The following is a 15,279-nucleotide window of genomic DNA, read 5'->3' on the forward strand; positions in this document are numbered from 1 at the left end:
ACAATTCAGAAAATCCTTTAGCTCTGATTATGTAAGTGGCCAATGCTCTATGTCCAGATGGGCTTAATAAATTAGATTACAGGCCTCTTGAAGTCAATGAGCTCTCTAATTGGCTTATGTAGATAAAGATGCACTCATACCAATAGACGATCCCTCAAATTTTCCAGGAAAACCAGGAGATTGAAACGTAATACTTTTAAAGTATTCTGTGCGAAAGGTATTTATTCCTACAGAGGCCACCTCAAAGAAAGTGAAGAGACAACCGGCACCCTGGAGAGTCCTGCAAACATCACTGTCCAACAAAGGAACCCGTGTTCCAAGTCACTGCAGCCTCTTACAACTTGGCAACTAAAAGGCAACCCAATTAAAACTGGGCCAAGGCTTTAGTAACCTAATCCCCATGCTGGGTTACCTCACCCAGCCTTGATGCAGGAGAAGAGTTTGGTCCTGCCTCAACTATGTGTGCCATGCTTTGTTGACGCCCATGGCAGGCCTGTCCCTTTCTGAATGGAGACAGAGAAGTGGATGGGAATGGGCATCGATGGGAGCAGAGGAGGGAAGGGAAACTGTGGTTGGTATGTAAAATAAATGGAAAAAATAATAAAACAAAATCCTGGGCCAAGGACGTAGATACTTCCAGCCGTTGTCCATATGGTCCACGTGGCCAATGAACACACCAAAGGATGATTGCAATCAGTCACCAGAGACATTAGAATCAATAGGACATGGAAGTAATATCCAGTATCACCGGGTGTCCACCAGGATCTGGTACAAATGATAAGGGATGTGGTCTTACGGCCACATCCCAAAAGAGGTTAGCTTCTCAATCTTTTTTTTTTGATTTTCAAATTAATTTTATTACGTCATTTAAGTCTAATTACTTCTATTAAGTATGTCTGAAAAATAAACCAGAAATCAGTTCAAAAACCAGACACAGAGGTTCTCTTGAAGGTCTTCATTACTTCCATTATTCTGCCTGAAAATTCTTGTCTTTTAGTTTGACGTAAGTGAAGGGTTGTGGCGATAAGCATTTTGTAGACACATAGTGAATGCAAATGTTAACTTAGACCAAGGCTGGTCAGAATCTAAACTTCTGGGCCCATCTCCAGCACTTCTGCATAGTCATGGGTTTTCCATAGAATAGTTTACACTAGGGATATGGGTGAAGGTCTTGCAAACCAACATTACTATGCCCACTTGTTCAATTTTTCTGGCTTGGCACTAGCCAACAACAACAACAAAAAGACCAAAAAAAATGGCATTACACATAAATGCACTCTTGTCTTCTAATAGTATTTATGAGGAAATAAACATAGAGTAAAATCTGAGTAATTTATGACCCAGCAGTTCCTCCTGGCTGCTGCCTAAAATAAATGAAAATGCATTTGTACGCACATTCTACACTGATGTTCATGGTGGCTTTGTTCATGATAGCTACAAAGGGGAAATGGCCTGGGTGTTTACAGGGGAAGGGAGGCTGTCAAGCAATGAAAGTCATCATACCAGCTCCAGTACACAGATGAACCTTAAAAGCAACTGAGGCCTAGATGGATGTCTCAGCAGGTATGAGCACCGGCTGCTCTGTCAAAGGACACGGGTTTGATTCCCAGCTCCCACATTGGATGGCTCACATCCACCTGGGATTCCAGTTCCATGGCATCAGACAGCCTCCTCTGGCTTCTAAAGGCAGTACTTGCACATGGTACATTGATCTGCAGGCAAGCAAAATACCCATGCACATAAAATCTTTAAAAAATGGGAAAGGTCGGATGTATATAGAAAGTACAAGTTTGTTCGTATGAAATGTCTACAAGAGAAAGATCGATGGAATTGGAGATTTAGAGTTGCCCAGGGCTACTGCAGGTGGGTGTGGAGTTTCCTTAAGGTGACAGAGTGGTACAGAGTTAGCTTGTGGCCATTTTATACCACTCTTTGAATATACCAAAACACTAATTATACACTTTACACTTAAAACAGTTACTTTTTAGTGTTCCAACATGTTCCAAATATTTTACAATTTAATTCAAGTAGGTTCATATTTAGGTAAATACTACCCACTCAAACTCAAATTTTGTCTTAAGTCAAATTATGAAGTTTTTTTACTATCAGTATTACAAAACATTAAAATGTATTTCTTTGTTTTACTTGGAATATGTTCTTCTGAAACCAATATGAGGTCTGTTGACCAAAGAATTGACATTTCTATGTCTATGAAAAGCCTCAATCTGTTCTTGTCTGTGTGATTAGATATGGTCTTACATAGCCCAGGTTAGCCCCAAATTCATTATAGCCAAGGATGATTCCAAATTCCTAATCCTCTTGCTTTCTAATCCCCCACGTGTTGGGATTACAGGTGTGTGTCACCACACTTGGTTCACATCTGTTTCTGAATAAAACCATTACAATGATGAATTGCATTTTGACTTTGCTATGTAGTTTGTAAGTTTGAGTTCGGAGTTCTTTGGTAACTGAAAACATTGAACTGAAACGAAACAGAGGAAAGTAACATACTATTGGGATAGCTGCATGGATCCTGAATAAAATAGAAATATTCAAATATAATATTATTTAGCATACCATTTAACTTTGCTTAAAACACTCAGAACCACTCTTTCCTCTTTCTGTCATATATAAGATTATTTTGGGAACCTTGAGGGTATAAGAGACATATATGCTTTCCTGGTCCAAGCCTGGAGTGCGGACAAGGATCTGACTGGCTAGAAATGCTGGATGGTGAGCAGTCCCAGTGACCCAGAACAGAGACATGGGATGCAGACATGCTTCTTCTCAGGAACAGGTGACTTTGTCCTGGAACAGAGGTATTCTCAGAATAACTCGAGTTATTTTGGTTCCTTAAAACTCCTTCACAACCTTCCTGTTTTTTTTCCATTTTCATGTGTCTAGGTGTGGTTTGTACACATGTTCCATGTGTACAGAGGCCAGCAGTTGATAACTGCAGTCAATCTCAATCTCACTCCATCTTTTACCATGTTCACTGAGGCAGGGTGTCTCAATCCCAGAGCTAGCCAGCTTGCCCAGGGGATCACTTGCCTCTGGAGTTAAAAAATGAGCTGATACATCCACTCTGGCCCTGAACTCACTGTGTAGCCTCAATGACCTGGATTCTAGGAGTCCAAATTCAGGTCCTCGGACTTGCAAGTAAGCCATCCCCCAGCATCTGTTCTTTAAAATGTTTCTAAAGAAGTATTGTTTTATTGTGTACATGTCTTGGTGCCCACGGAGCACCAGAAGAGGCCATCAGATCCCCTGGAACTGGAGTTTTCAGGCAGTTGTGAACCCCTTGGTGTCAGTGCTGGCAACTGACCCTGGGTCCTCTGCAAGAATAGTAAGTACTCGTAACCCCTGGGTATTTCCTCCAGCTCCATTCACGTTCTTGATGACCCCTTTATTAAAAGTTCAACCTGTTATTATTATTTTCTCATATATTACAGCCTGACCATAGTTTCCCTCCCCCCCTTTTCCCAATCTCTCATCCCCCAATTTTCCCTCTCCCTCAGATCCAGGTTCCCTCCATCTCCCCTTAGAAAAGAGCAGGCCCTCCCAGGAGCATCAATTAAACACAGCATAATAGACTACAATCTGACAAGGCACATACCATCACACTAAGGCTGACACTGTTAGGAATTCCACAAGAACGCCAGGCTACTCAGTCATAACGTATATGTAGGGGGTCTAGACGGGCCCCCAGTCAATTGATTCTGTGGGCCATATTCTCTTGGTGTCCCTGACCCCTCTGATTCCTCTGGTTCTTCCTCCCTCTTCTCCACAGGACTCCCTGAGCTGCACCTAATGTTTGACTGTGGGACTCTGCGTCTGCTCCCATCCGTTGCTGGATGAAGTCTCTCTGGTCTCTCTGAGGATTCTGTAAGGCTCCAGTCCCAGAACACTGTGCAGGCAGGACACATCGTAGGTCGAAGGTTTTGTGGCTGAGTTGGTGTCCCAATGCCTCCACTTGAGGCACTGCCTGGCTACAGAAGAAGGCTGGTTCAGGCTCCATGTCCCCCATTACTAGGAGTGTTTGCTGGGGTTACTCTTATAGATTCTATGCAGTTTCCTCTATACTAGGTTTCTACCCTTAAACCTCCCCTCCAAAATGCCTCCCAGTTCCAGTCATTTCTCCCAGTATTTTCTCCACACACACACACACCCCAACCCAAGTTGATCCCTCCTGTTTCCAACCCCAAACTTGTACAGCTACTTTGGAAGTCAATATGGCAGTTTCTCAGAAAATCGGGAATTGGTATACCTTAAGCCCCAGCTATACCACTCTCTATACCCAAAAGATGCTCTTCCATCCTATCACAAGGAGATTTGCTCAACTATATTCATAGAAGCTTGATTCATAATAGCCAGAAACTTGGAAACAACCTAGATGTCCCTCAACCGAAGAATGAATAAAGAAAGTGTGGGGCATTTACGCAATGGAATATTACTCAACTGTAACAATGACATCATGAAATTGGCAGGCAAATGGATGGACTTGAAAAAAAATTATCCTAAGTGATATCCCAGACCCAGAAAGACAAATATAGTGTGTATTCAGTTATAAGTGAGTATTAAGTAAAAGATAAGGCTGCTATAGAACAGTCCACATACCTAGAGAGGCTAAGTACAAAGAGAGGGCTTCAAGGGGGTGGGGAGAATGCAAGGATCTCCCTGGGAAGGGAAAATAAAGTATATTTCCCTGTGGTTCTCTAGAAAAATTTTCTGACCGATGAGGCAAATGTCTTTTTGTACCCATGGATGTTAGGACCACTTGGAGTCCTGGCCTCCAGCTGCTCTTCCCTGCTAGAGATCTTTACTTTCCTTCTGATTTGAGTTACTAAAAGCTGTGTCAAAGTTGTTTACCAGCTCTGCTTCATGAGTACGTGTTGCCTTGGCCTTGAGGATCAGAGGATAAGGTTTTCACCTGTTAGCCCACCTGACTGTTGGGTATATAAGCCTCCATGGTGCTATTGAAGAAAGGGCTTCTTACCAGTGACTAGAGGTCCATGTCTCTGTCTCTGTGTGTGTGGGCAACCTCCAGCCCCTTGCCCAAAGCTCGCCAACTGTATGGTAGCGCATAGAGCGCAGACAGGTGTCGTGTGCTGCGTATGGATACTGAACAGGACCAGGCTTTCTCTGGAATAAGTGTAATATTTTATCAGACATAATCCATCAGAAGCCTAGTATTGTTTGTATTTGAAACGTTTCCCCAAACACTGAGGCTTTAGAGATACAGTCCCCAGTGTTATTGGAAGATGGTGGAAACTTCAGCAGATGCATGTACTTGGGAGGGACAAGTCACCGGATACGTATATTGAGGGGCTCTTGATCTCTTCCTTTCTCTCCCATGTATCTTGGCCCCCATGAGGGGAGCATCTGCTCCACTGCATACTCTTAACCCTGCCATTCTACCTCACCTGCATCCAAGAACTGGGAAGCCAGTGGCTGTGGGCTGAATCCTCTAAAGCCATGTGTCGGAATAAACTTCCTTCTTTAGCCCAACTTTCTCAGGGATTCTGTGGCAGTGACAGCAAGCTGGCAGCCAGAGGTGGTTAGAAAGACTGCCTCAGAGAAAAACTTGGGGCAAGAGTCTTGGATGCTCCCATATGAGCTGGATTCTGGTTTTATGGAATGACTTTGAAAGTCTGCCAGCAGTGGGCAATTGATAGCAGTACGGAGGTGCAAGCCAACCCACCCCGCCCGTCCACAAATCCATCTCAGCTCCATGTGCTGATCGCTCTTCTGTATAGGAGAAAAACAGTGTCACCTATGGACGCTGCCTGGATACAGCTGTCTGCTCATTTTGGGGGAAGAAATTTAAGTGACAGTACCTACAAAAAGAGCTACAAGTAAACCAAAGATTTAAATGTAAACACATAAAATGATTATAAAATAGGTTATTCCCATTCATTTCTACTTTTTAAGTTGGCAAAAAAAAGTCAAATTTTAATAAGCTTGGGGCCTTTTGGTGGCGCAAGAAAGCCCACCATCTGACAATGAAGAAGCTAACTCCCCCTTCTGCTCTCATCCTGTCGGTGTCCTGCCCGGTATATCTGTAGCCTAAGGCCATGTTTGTCCTTTGTCCCTAATATTTACTTTTATTTTACTTTTAGCTGTATACTATTTGATCCTGCTGAAGGTTTTGAATGTTTTATCCCAGATACGTCTCCTTTACAGTCTGACTTCTGGGTCTCCCCTTAGTCGGGCACACAGCAGCTCAAAGTGTCACTTCTGTCCCCTTCGTCACTATGCCACAACTCAATGTCACTTACGTCTGTGCAGAGAGGGGGTACTCCATAAGCACATCAGAAAATTATGCACCAAAGCTCCATAGGAACTTTCCTACTAACAGAATTATGGATCATTTTATTCACGTGACTGCAGACAGATGCAAGTGGAGAGTTCAAATTTGGGCTCAGTTTTGGTCAAAGTAATTCAACAGGAAGTTACTGTGTTTTCATTCCTTAATGTGACATCAATGCATACTCTAAGATTATCTTTTTAACTAATTAATTTTTTATAAAAACAATCTTTTCTCATTTTTACATACCAATCCCAGTTCCAACTCCCTCCACCTTCCCCCCCCCCCCATTCCCCATCTACTCCTTAAAGAGGGCGAGGTTCCCCATGGAGAGTCAACGAAGTCTAGCATATCACTTTGAGGCAGGACCTAAACCTTCCCCACTATACCCACTATATCTAGGCTGAGCAAGGTATCCCTCCAAAGAGAATGGACCTAGTTTGGTCCTAGGCAGGTCCCCCTACCCTCGCTATCAGTCCCATTAGTTCAGGTTAGCTGTTTCAGTGGGTCTCTTTAACGTGTTAACCAATGCAAGCAAAGAATACAACTGTTCTCATCAACAACTTCCTACCATTCCCTTCACACTCAGGCCCAGGCAGGGGTGCACATCAGTAAATATGGCACTGAATTCTATCACTAGTGCAGAATCTGGCTCCCATATTCTTAGGGGCTTAGCACATAGTAGACTTTCAATAACTATTTCTCAAACTGAATATTCAAAATATAACATAGGATGAGCCTACCTAAGTAGCTACTCAATAAATACCCTGTCCTTTTTTACCGAGGATGATGTATGTGCTGAGCATACCCATGGAGTCTAGTATGCTTTATATTAATATTCTGGATTATTTGGGATTCAGCATTGGGTCAGTACCAGGGTCCCACATTTGGCTCTGATCCAAATGGTCACCATACGGTATTTTCCAACTGATCTACACTATACCCCAAGGGCTGCTGCATGCATCCAGACCTGTTGTGTTCTGCATGGGTGAGTTAGGCCAAGTTGTCAAGAGTTTGAAATAGGATAGTCATTCACCAAGCTATGTTTCTATAGCCAACACTATGTCTCGGGGCGGGGTGGGGGAATGCCTTTGTCTTCCATAGATGCCATCTGCTCAACAGACTCCAAACTTACCAAAAACAATCTATCATGCCTACACAGAAAGCTCTTTACATTATGGGCTACTCTGGGGACCAGTCCCATATATACAAGCCCACACTAAGTTCCGTCAGTCACTTCCTAGGAATTTGGGAATAAGATCCAATAATTATTAATTACATGAATCTAAGGTGAAAGATCAGACCAATATCAGCATAGAGTGCCCATTTGTGGGCATCCCTGGCTTATTGTAAGAGGCTTGGACTGGGAATCTAGTTTGTGTGAATTGGCTTGGCTCCTAGGCTTCTGAATCACCCAATGATGGTCAAGTCTAGATTACATAATGCTTCCTCCTTCCTGTCCTCGAGATTTTGCCAAGCTGGAAGGACATCCAGAATGAATAGCCGTGTCCGTGGGCTTCAGGGGCAGTATAGATGCTGTGATGCCACAAGGAGTGAATCCTACACACTGTGGGCTGAGCTCTGGGGAGCAACCAGTGACCTGGATATTGTCTTCTCCTAGTGACGGGGGTGATCTCATGGCTTTGTAGCCCAAAGACATGTTCCAGAATGTTCATGGCTAAATTCCTGATAACTAGAAGAGGTCCTCTTAAGTAAACTAGAGTCTGGGAAGATGACGTGGTGGGTAAAGTGCTTGCTACACAGTATGACAACCTTGATATGGTTTGTGCTCCTGCTGTCGGGGAGGTTGTGTAGACTTAGAAGCAAGGGCCACTCACATTTTAAATGGAGAGAGGAGCACGCGGAAATGATTATACTAAAGGAGAGGCCTAAAAGAGGGTGGGGCCACTCCAGGGCAGTGCTCAACTTTGCTAAATAACCAGAGCTAGAAATTCATTATGTAGGGGCATCTCTGTACAGACCCCTATTTCTTCCAGAGATGTTGTAAACCAGCCCCCTAAGCTGTGTCCTGACCCCCGGTAGCCCATGTGCTCAGGAACAGACGTGAATTGCTTGAGGCCCTCCAAGACCCCCACAGCCACGACGGTTCTCTTGCTGTGTGTGTCCTTCGGTGGCAAGGTCACCTTGCTTCAGGACCTAGGTGTAGCAGCCTCTAACTTAAGACCACCTTGTCTGTATAACAAAGGAGAGTTCTGGAAGGTTTTGTGCTGCTATTCAATACTCCATCTGGGGCATAACCAAGTCACTTCACTCAAGGCTCATTGGCAGAATGAGTCACGTGATTGTTCCCACTGCGTGGACCATGAAGTACTGCTCCCTGCCCCCTCTCTAGTGGATTTAGAGTGATCAGGGTCAACTGATCTGGGGAGAATGGGTTCATCTGTTAAATATGCCCGAAGCTTTGAGCTGAGAAAGCTCAGTTTCTTCTGTAGTGTGGTGGAGGGAGACCTTGGAGCATATGGGTGTGTGTGACCTTTTGACTTACAGGCTAGTCCACGGAAAGCACCGTCAGGGAGCCACAGTCTTGCATGGAGGGCTCCTACCCCACAACCTAGCACAAGTCCTTGTCCATATGCTCATTGAGGAGACCTGCTTGTGCCGTTACTGATTCTTTAGTCTCTGTCTCCCCTGCCCCCGCCTTTCCTCTCTCTGAAATCAGTCCATGCCCCTGTAGTCTTTCCCCGGACAGAACTGATAAGACGATACGCTCTGATATTGAAACTCTCAGGGAGCTGAGTTCTCACCCTTTCCCAGCTGTAGAAAACTGAAAGATATCTCCTTCCAAGACCCCAGTCATGGTGTCTGTGATGGCTATTAGTCCTAATTGCCCAGAAACTGATGGGAGCCCTTCCTTCAAGGCTCCATCATGACTGCCAATGGCCATGAGGCTAATCACTCTGTCAGAGGCCCTCTCTGGGCTATTTTATCTCAGTTTCCTGTCTACAAACCATTGTATCTATTCATCTCTGAGTATTTAGGTTTTTATTTGATATGGTTATCTTTGTGGTTATATTTGATTCACCATCCTGCTAAAACCTCCCCTCATTTTTTTTTTTGATTATGGAACTCCCATTTGTACAGAAGGAGACCAAAAGCTAGGATGCCACATGGCCTTCATACAGTGGCATGATGCTCTGAGTTCCAGGGCCGCATTGTCACATTAGTCTCTCATCCCACAATATATAAAACTGTTCTCCCCTCTTCAGGATCCCCCCCACCACGTAAAATAAACAGTGTGTGTATCTGGGAACATTATCTGCTGGATGTAATTCTGTCTTGTCTCAAACCATGACAAACATACCTTGCAACCTTGGTGGAAATATAAACCTCCATAGCCTTGACCTTACAGTCTCAAGAAGATACATGCCACCCTAGAAACAATATGATAGGGGATGGGGTTCTAGGATTTCTGTTGCTTCTGTCACCATGGGAGACCAATGTAGTTGGTGGTGGACAGAAATGGGGTCAGATGGTAGAGGGCTGATGAAAGTAGAGCCAACAAAATTTGGGGGGGGGCATCAGATTTGGAATGGGAAAGGTTAGCCAGGAATCCTCAAGCTCGTCCACAGGAGCCACTGGATGACTTCCTGTGTAGGGGAAGCCACTTTGATGACTTCCTGTGTAGGGGAAGCCACTTTGATGACTTCCTGTATTGGGGAAGAACTCATTTGTGTGCAAAGGAAACTTGAAGTGCTGATTGGCAACCAGGCAAAAATGTGACAAAGGTCCTTGGTGGTATCAGCTGGAGTCCTAGGGAAGGTACAGGTGAAAGGAATGAAGATAGAGGTGCCTGGATCCACAGCCCCCTCCGTCCCTCCCTCCCCTACCTCCACGTGTACCTGCAAGGTCCAAGAGCCTGGGTGCTTAGCAGCCCTGGAGGCTGCCATTGAGTAGGGGGGAAAAAGACTGCTTGGTCTCCAACGTGAACATAGAAGTTTTTGTGCACTGAGGAAAATGGGGACACGAGTTACATGCCATCAAGGTGCCCACCCCTTGCCGGCTGCTTGAGGAAGGACGACCAGAACACAATGCAAACATGCCAGAGACTTTAATTTAAAAAAAAAATAGAAAAATGCAATAGTTTACAACTCTACAACAGCAGATGGTTCTCCTGCAAAGACATGTAAAATATATACAGCTTGCTTTACTGCATTTGTTACAAAAGGAAAAAGAAAAGATCCAGTCCCTGCATAAGGTACATATTTTACATGAGCTAGATGGCTGCTGAGATGTGTAAACATTGGTCATACAGGCTACGCCTTTTCATTTGTCTGGTAAGCTACATAATACATACATCTGCTATTCACTTGAGGGGTGGTGTTCTAAGGCCTTTTGTGAAGATGCTCTCTCCTGAAGGCTGAGGGGCCAGAGAGGGTGAACACAGGGCACACACAGGAATGCAGGTGACTCTGTCGTTGGCCAGGGGGTTGCTGGTCTTCCTCTTCAGGGACAGGATTCCGCCTAAGGTCTGACATCTGTGTTGAACCTCTCATGAAAACACACCCACAAACCCTAGGACGGAAGGGTAGATTCCCACCAGGCTCAGGACACACGAGACGCCACCCTCCTGGAATGTGACAATGGCCAGAGAGTGCTTCAACCTCATTTCCTGTGGAACGCTCAAGGCTTTCATTGCCTTGCCCATGGGGGCATTTGGCCAGCTTTTGGCAGCTTCACTTTGGAAACATTCCCAGGTACTCACACTGTACCTCACCACACAAAAACAATGTGCACCACCCCCAAAAGAACAAAATAAAAGTTAGATCCAAAGATACCTAGTTAATATGTTCATGTGCGCTCTCTCTCTCTCTCTCTCTCTCTCTCTCTCTCTCTCTCTCTCTCTCTCACACACACACACACACACACACACACACGATTACATGAGGGGCCCACACCCCCATGTCTCCATCTTCTCACCCCACGGCCCCATACTCTCATAAACCCTGTGAGTACATGCCAGTTATTTTGACAGAGATGCACTGACACTAATTCAAGCTTCGTGTCTATCCCCAGCGACACACATGACAGACGTTTTGCTTTTTGCTCTTGGGCTGGTTCTGTTTGGCTGTCGTGAGGTACACAGATACACACTGGGCCAAGGTTAAAACAGTACAGCTAGCAATAGGCTAGAAAGTTTTCTTCCCCTGTTTAGCAACTGTGTAGTAAAAATTCAGTTCATTGTCTTTGACATCCTCCGTTCCTCATCTTCTGTGTGTAATTGTAAACCTTTCTATCAAGGTATGGGAAAATAACAAAGTATCCCAAACTTCTCCCGATGGGTCCTGATCTAACTTCTTATGCAAATTTTGCCCAGCAGGATTGGCAGGGTCTGTGCCCAGCACAGTGACCATTTGGTGGAGATTTCTGATAAGGCAGAAGATGGGCTAAGATGACCTCAGAAGGGCCTTCCCAACCCAAAACCAGCTGTCAAAATGCTATTTGTGGCCTGAATAAACAAATGTCTAATTAGCCCTTTTCTGGAATATGTTCTTCTCGGAGGAGCCATCAAATTACAGAGAAATCTTGTTAATTGTGGGTTCTGCTTCGCTGCGTTCCCACTCATCGCATTTCCCCCATTTCCTTTGATTTTTAGTTTTCTACCCAACTTCTAAAGTTCCAGTTTGAAAACTAAAAAATAAAAAGCAATTGCCAAAGCATGCTCTCGCTCCTCTCTGCTCCCTAAACCTGCAGCAGGAGCTCACACGTCATGGAGGTATGTGAACCACTGAGCTCACAGCCTCATGGGGCCAGGGAGGGCCTTGTCCATGGTGCTCTCCAGAGTAACTCGCAATGTAGCACAGCTGTTCCACCTGATCTGTGAGTGACCGTGGGGCTAGCAGGTGCACATCAGCCCCTACCACACAGCAGTGTCCCCACAGCTGCCGTTCACATCTGGAACTGTCATCCTCTCTAGGTAGAGAAAGGTAAGGACCCTTTAGAAGAAGGAGGGCTTTGGTTAACTGTCAGTTGGCCCACTCCCCAGCCATGCCGTTGTTTAAGGAGAGCTCACTGGATGGACGGATGGACAATAAACTTAGGGCAGGCCGTTCTTCAGTGAAAAATCCAAACCTAGGAAAGGGAAAATCCCCAAGAGAGGGTAACTGGTCCATTCTTGGGAATCTAGCCCCATCTTGAAAGGACTTGACCTACTCTCTCCTGACCTCTTCCACAAAAATGCCAGCAAAGAGCTAGGGCACAGTAACATAAATTTCATATTCTCTGTAGCAGCAGTGTGTATCCAAGAGACACCCACTTCTGGCCCGGCAATTCCATCTTCTGTCAAGGAGGATGAGAAATGACTTGCCAAGGCCCTGTGACCCAATTTGAATATAAGGAAGGAAGGGAAGTCAGGGCTGGCTCTTAGGGAGATGCCCAGGGTCCCCTCCACCCACTGCCCAGCAAGCTGCAAAAGACAAACCAACACTTATCTCAGAGCCAAAACTATGCCTAAAGTTTACAAGATTCTCCCTCAGCACACCTGACACTCAAAATCGAGCATGATCTCTGGATACCATGTCTCCCCAGAACAGGACTGGAACCTCCAAAAGTGGTCAAGACCCAAGAACAAAATGGGAAACTATAAAGCCAAATGTACCAAGTAACCCAGGCTTCTTTCTCTTCTTCCACCTCTCTCTGGACCATAAGTTATCCCCAACACAGCTCTTCATGTTGGTTGTCACCTTGCTAAAAGTACAGTGAGAGATAGAGCAAGCCCACCCCTCCCACTGTCCACCTTTGTGTTCCCACACAATTTCAGACAAGGTACCCTTCGGGGTCAGATTTCCAGCCCCAATGTTCTTAGACGGTCAGTTACACCAACATCTGCAGGGTGAGGCTCTACCCTGCATCCTTCCAAAACCATCCTTGGCTGGGCTGGGATGACAGGATTGAGCACTTTTTATGCTCAAAGTCATTCTCAAGTCTACCTCTTAGGAAGGGTGACGCGACAGTGTCACACGGTGTTATTAGAGGGGTCCCGCAGAAGCAGGTGGCAGAACCACTTTCTGCCATGTGCATGGACCTGCTGGCCACTCTTCATGCCAGAGAACTCAATACTGCTGGTCCCCGGTGTGTCCTCTAGGGTCCATTGATACGAAGATGCTGCCTGAAGACAATGTCTACAAGGTTAATAATGACAATTACAGGCTTCAACAGCACATGGTTCCCGTCTTAGCATTCATTACTAACGCGGGGAAAAGGAGGTACATTCCTGGCACCAGGTATATATATTCCTGGAAGCTCCTCCCCTCCATCAAGAATCCATGCAAAGCCTCTTCCCCAGGGTGAAGCCCACCCATGTGGTTTCCTCAAAGGTAACACCCCCTCCCTCCTTTTTCTAAGTTGTGCCATTGTGTGATTTTCTGTGTTTGAGGCCTCCACTCCACCCCTCCCACACACTTGAGTCCCAGTCTTCTGGGATCCGTTCTTGCAGCTCCTCTGAGCCTTGTCAGTCGCCTGCTGTACAGAAGATCTCGGGCTGCCCTCCTGCCCAACACCCACACCCCTGCCAGTGCAGAGCACAGGTGAACAACAGGGCGCGACGTTTCCTCTGTAAGGTGCTGCACCAGAATGGGTCTCGAGCTACAGTTACAGTGTGGGCCCCCAAAACAACCCGTTACCCTGAAGGGAGGCGCGCTGGGCCAAGGGTACATACTTCCCCAAGAGCAAGGCAGGTGCTCAGTAAACATTCACAGGTATTGTAATCCTCACAAGCACCCTATGCAGCGGGAACTGCGCAGAACCTCCAACATGAGAGTGCGAACACAGACACAGACACCGGAGGGGTAAATCCGCCACCCACCCGTGAATGGCAGAGCTTGGTCCCAGGTGTGTAAAATGCCGGCCACAAGCAGCTTTTGTCACCCCATGCTGCTCTAGGGGTGGAAGAGGGAACAAGAAGAGGGTGTCCTCGCCTCTCTCCCAGGGCCCCGACGGTCCAGGGTCTTGGGTCATTGTATATGATCTCCCCAAGAAAATGGCAGGGCTCCACCTGACCCCCTTGTGATGATCCCATCACCAGACCCACCTGCCACAAGGAGAAACATCCCGGCTTGCTTCTACAGTCTGAGCTGTACCCATCCTCCAACACCGAGGTGCTTTGCTCTGAGTATTTCCTGGGCCCATGCTAATGGCACACTCATCCCCTCCAGGCACATGCAATTGAATATCCAAAGCAATGCAAACCAGGACTTGTGTTGTTTCCAGGGATTTGCATTGGAATATCCCAAGACTACCTCAGTCAGATAACTCGTGTTTGGGCCTGCTTTTTGGGCCTCCCCCTCTGTGAGCGCTTTCTGACTCTCCACTTCTAAGGCTGACCCATATGAAATTTGCTTTTTACTGTGTTCACCCATGAGAAGCAAACACAGAGAAGGACCTTGTTAAATCCCCAGGGGAGCAAAACGGGCAGGGAGGACTTTGAAGGGAGGACCAATATGGTCCGTCTCTACCTCCTTGCTGCTGAGCAACAGGGAGAACCCTCTAAGAGGGCAAGCAAAGGTCACACAGCCATAGCAGGTACATCTCATGGGTCAGGAAGGGAAAGGACTGCGCTCTAGAACATGCCAGAGCAAACATCTCAAAGACAGAGATAGCAAATGTAGCCCTTAGTGGCCAGGGCAGTGACATGACAATAAGTCATACTTCTATGGTATCGAATGAGGAGAGAGTGCAGTGGTCGTCACCACTCGTGAGGTTGCTGCTAGGTGCCAAGGTGGCCCAACAGGTTTGCAGGCAAGGAACCCTACAAGGACCATGTCTCCGTGCCTTCTGTCTAGGTATAGCTGGGTCATTCCCACAGGTCTTTAAGGGAGAGGGTGCTGACACTCGCCCCTCGTGGAAGAGGTCCCCGGGAGAGGTCAGAAATCCGAAGCCTGCTTGGGCTTTACAGTGAGACCCAGCATCCATGGACGCCTCTCTTGAAGATGCAGTTAGGTCCCCTAACAGAGGAA

At 46.2% G+C, this 15,279-nt stretch overlaps 1 protein-coding gene across 2 annotated transcripts in view; it reads right to left on the reverse strand.

Moving 5' to 3' along the window:
• Kcnk9 (potassium two pore domain channel subfamily K member 9) overlaps window positions 1-15,279 on the reverse strand; it is a 74,345-nt gene that overhangs the window by 21,210 nt on the left and 37,856 nt on the right. Inside the window, exon 3 of one of the 2 annotated variants that reach the window (XM_085678902.2) lies at window positions 10,354-15,267. The exons of the other annotated variant lie outside the window; for it this stretch is intronic. The gene's annotated coding sequence lies outside the window, so the exon portion shown is untranslated. Of the gene's footprint in view, window positions 1-10,353; window positions 15,268-15,279 lie in introns of those variants that run through there. 2 annotated transcript variants of the gene reach the window in all.

This window comes from Myodes glareolus, chromosome 19 (assembly GCF_982192425.1).
Source record: "Myodes glareolus chromosome 19, mMyoGla1.1, whole genome shotgun sequence".
Taxonomy (NCBI): Eukaryota; Metazoa; Chordata; class Mammalia; order Rodentia; family Cricetidae; genus Myodes; species Myodes glareolus.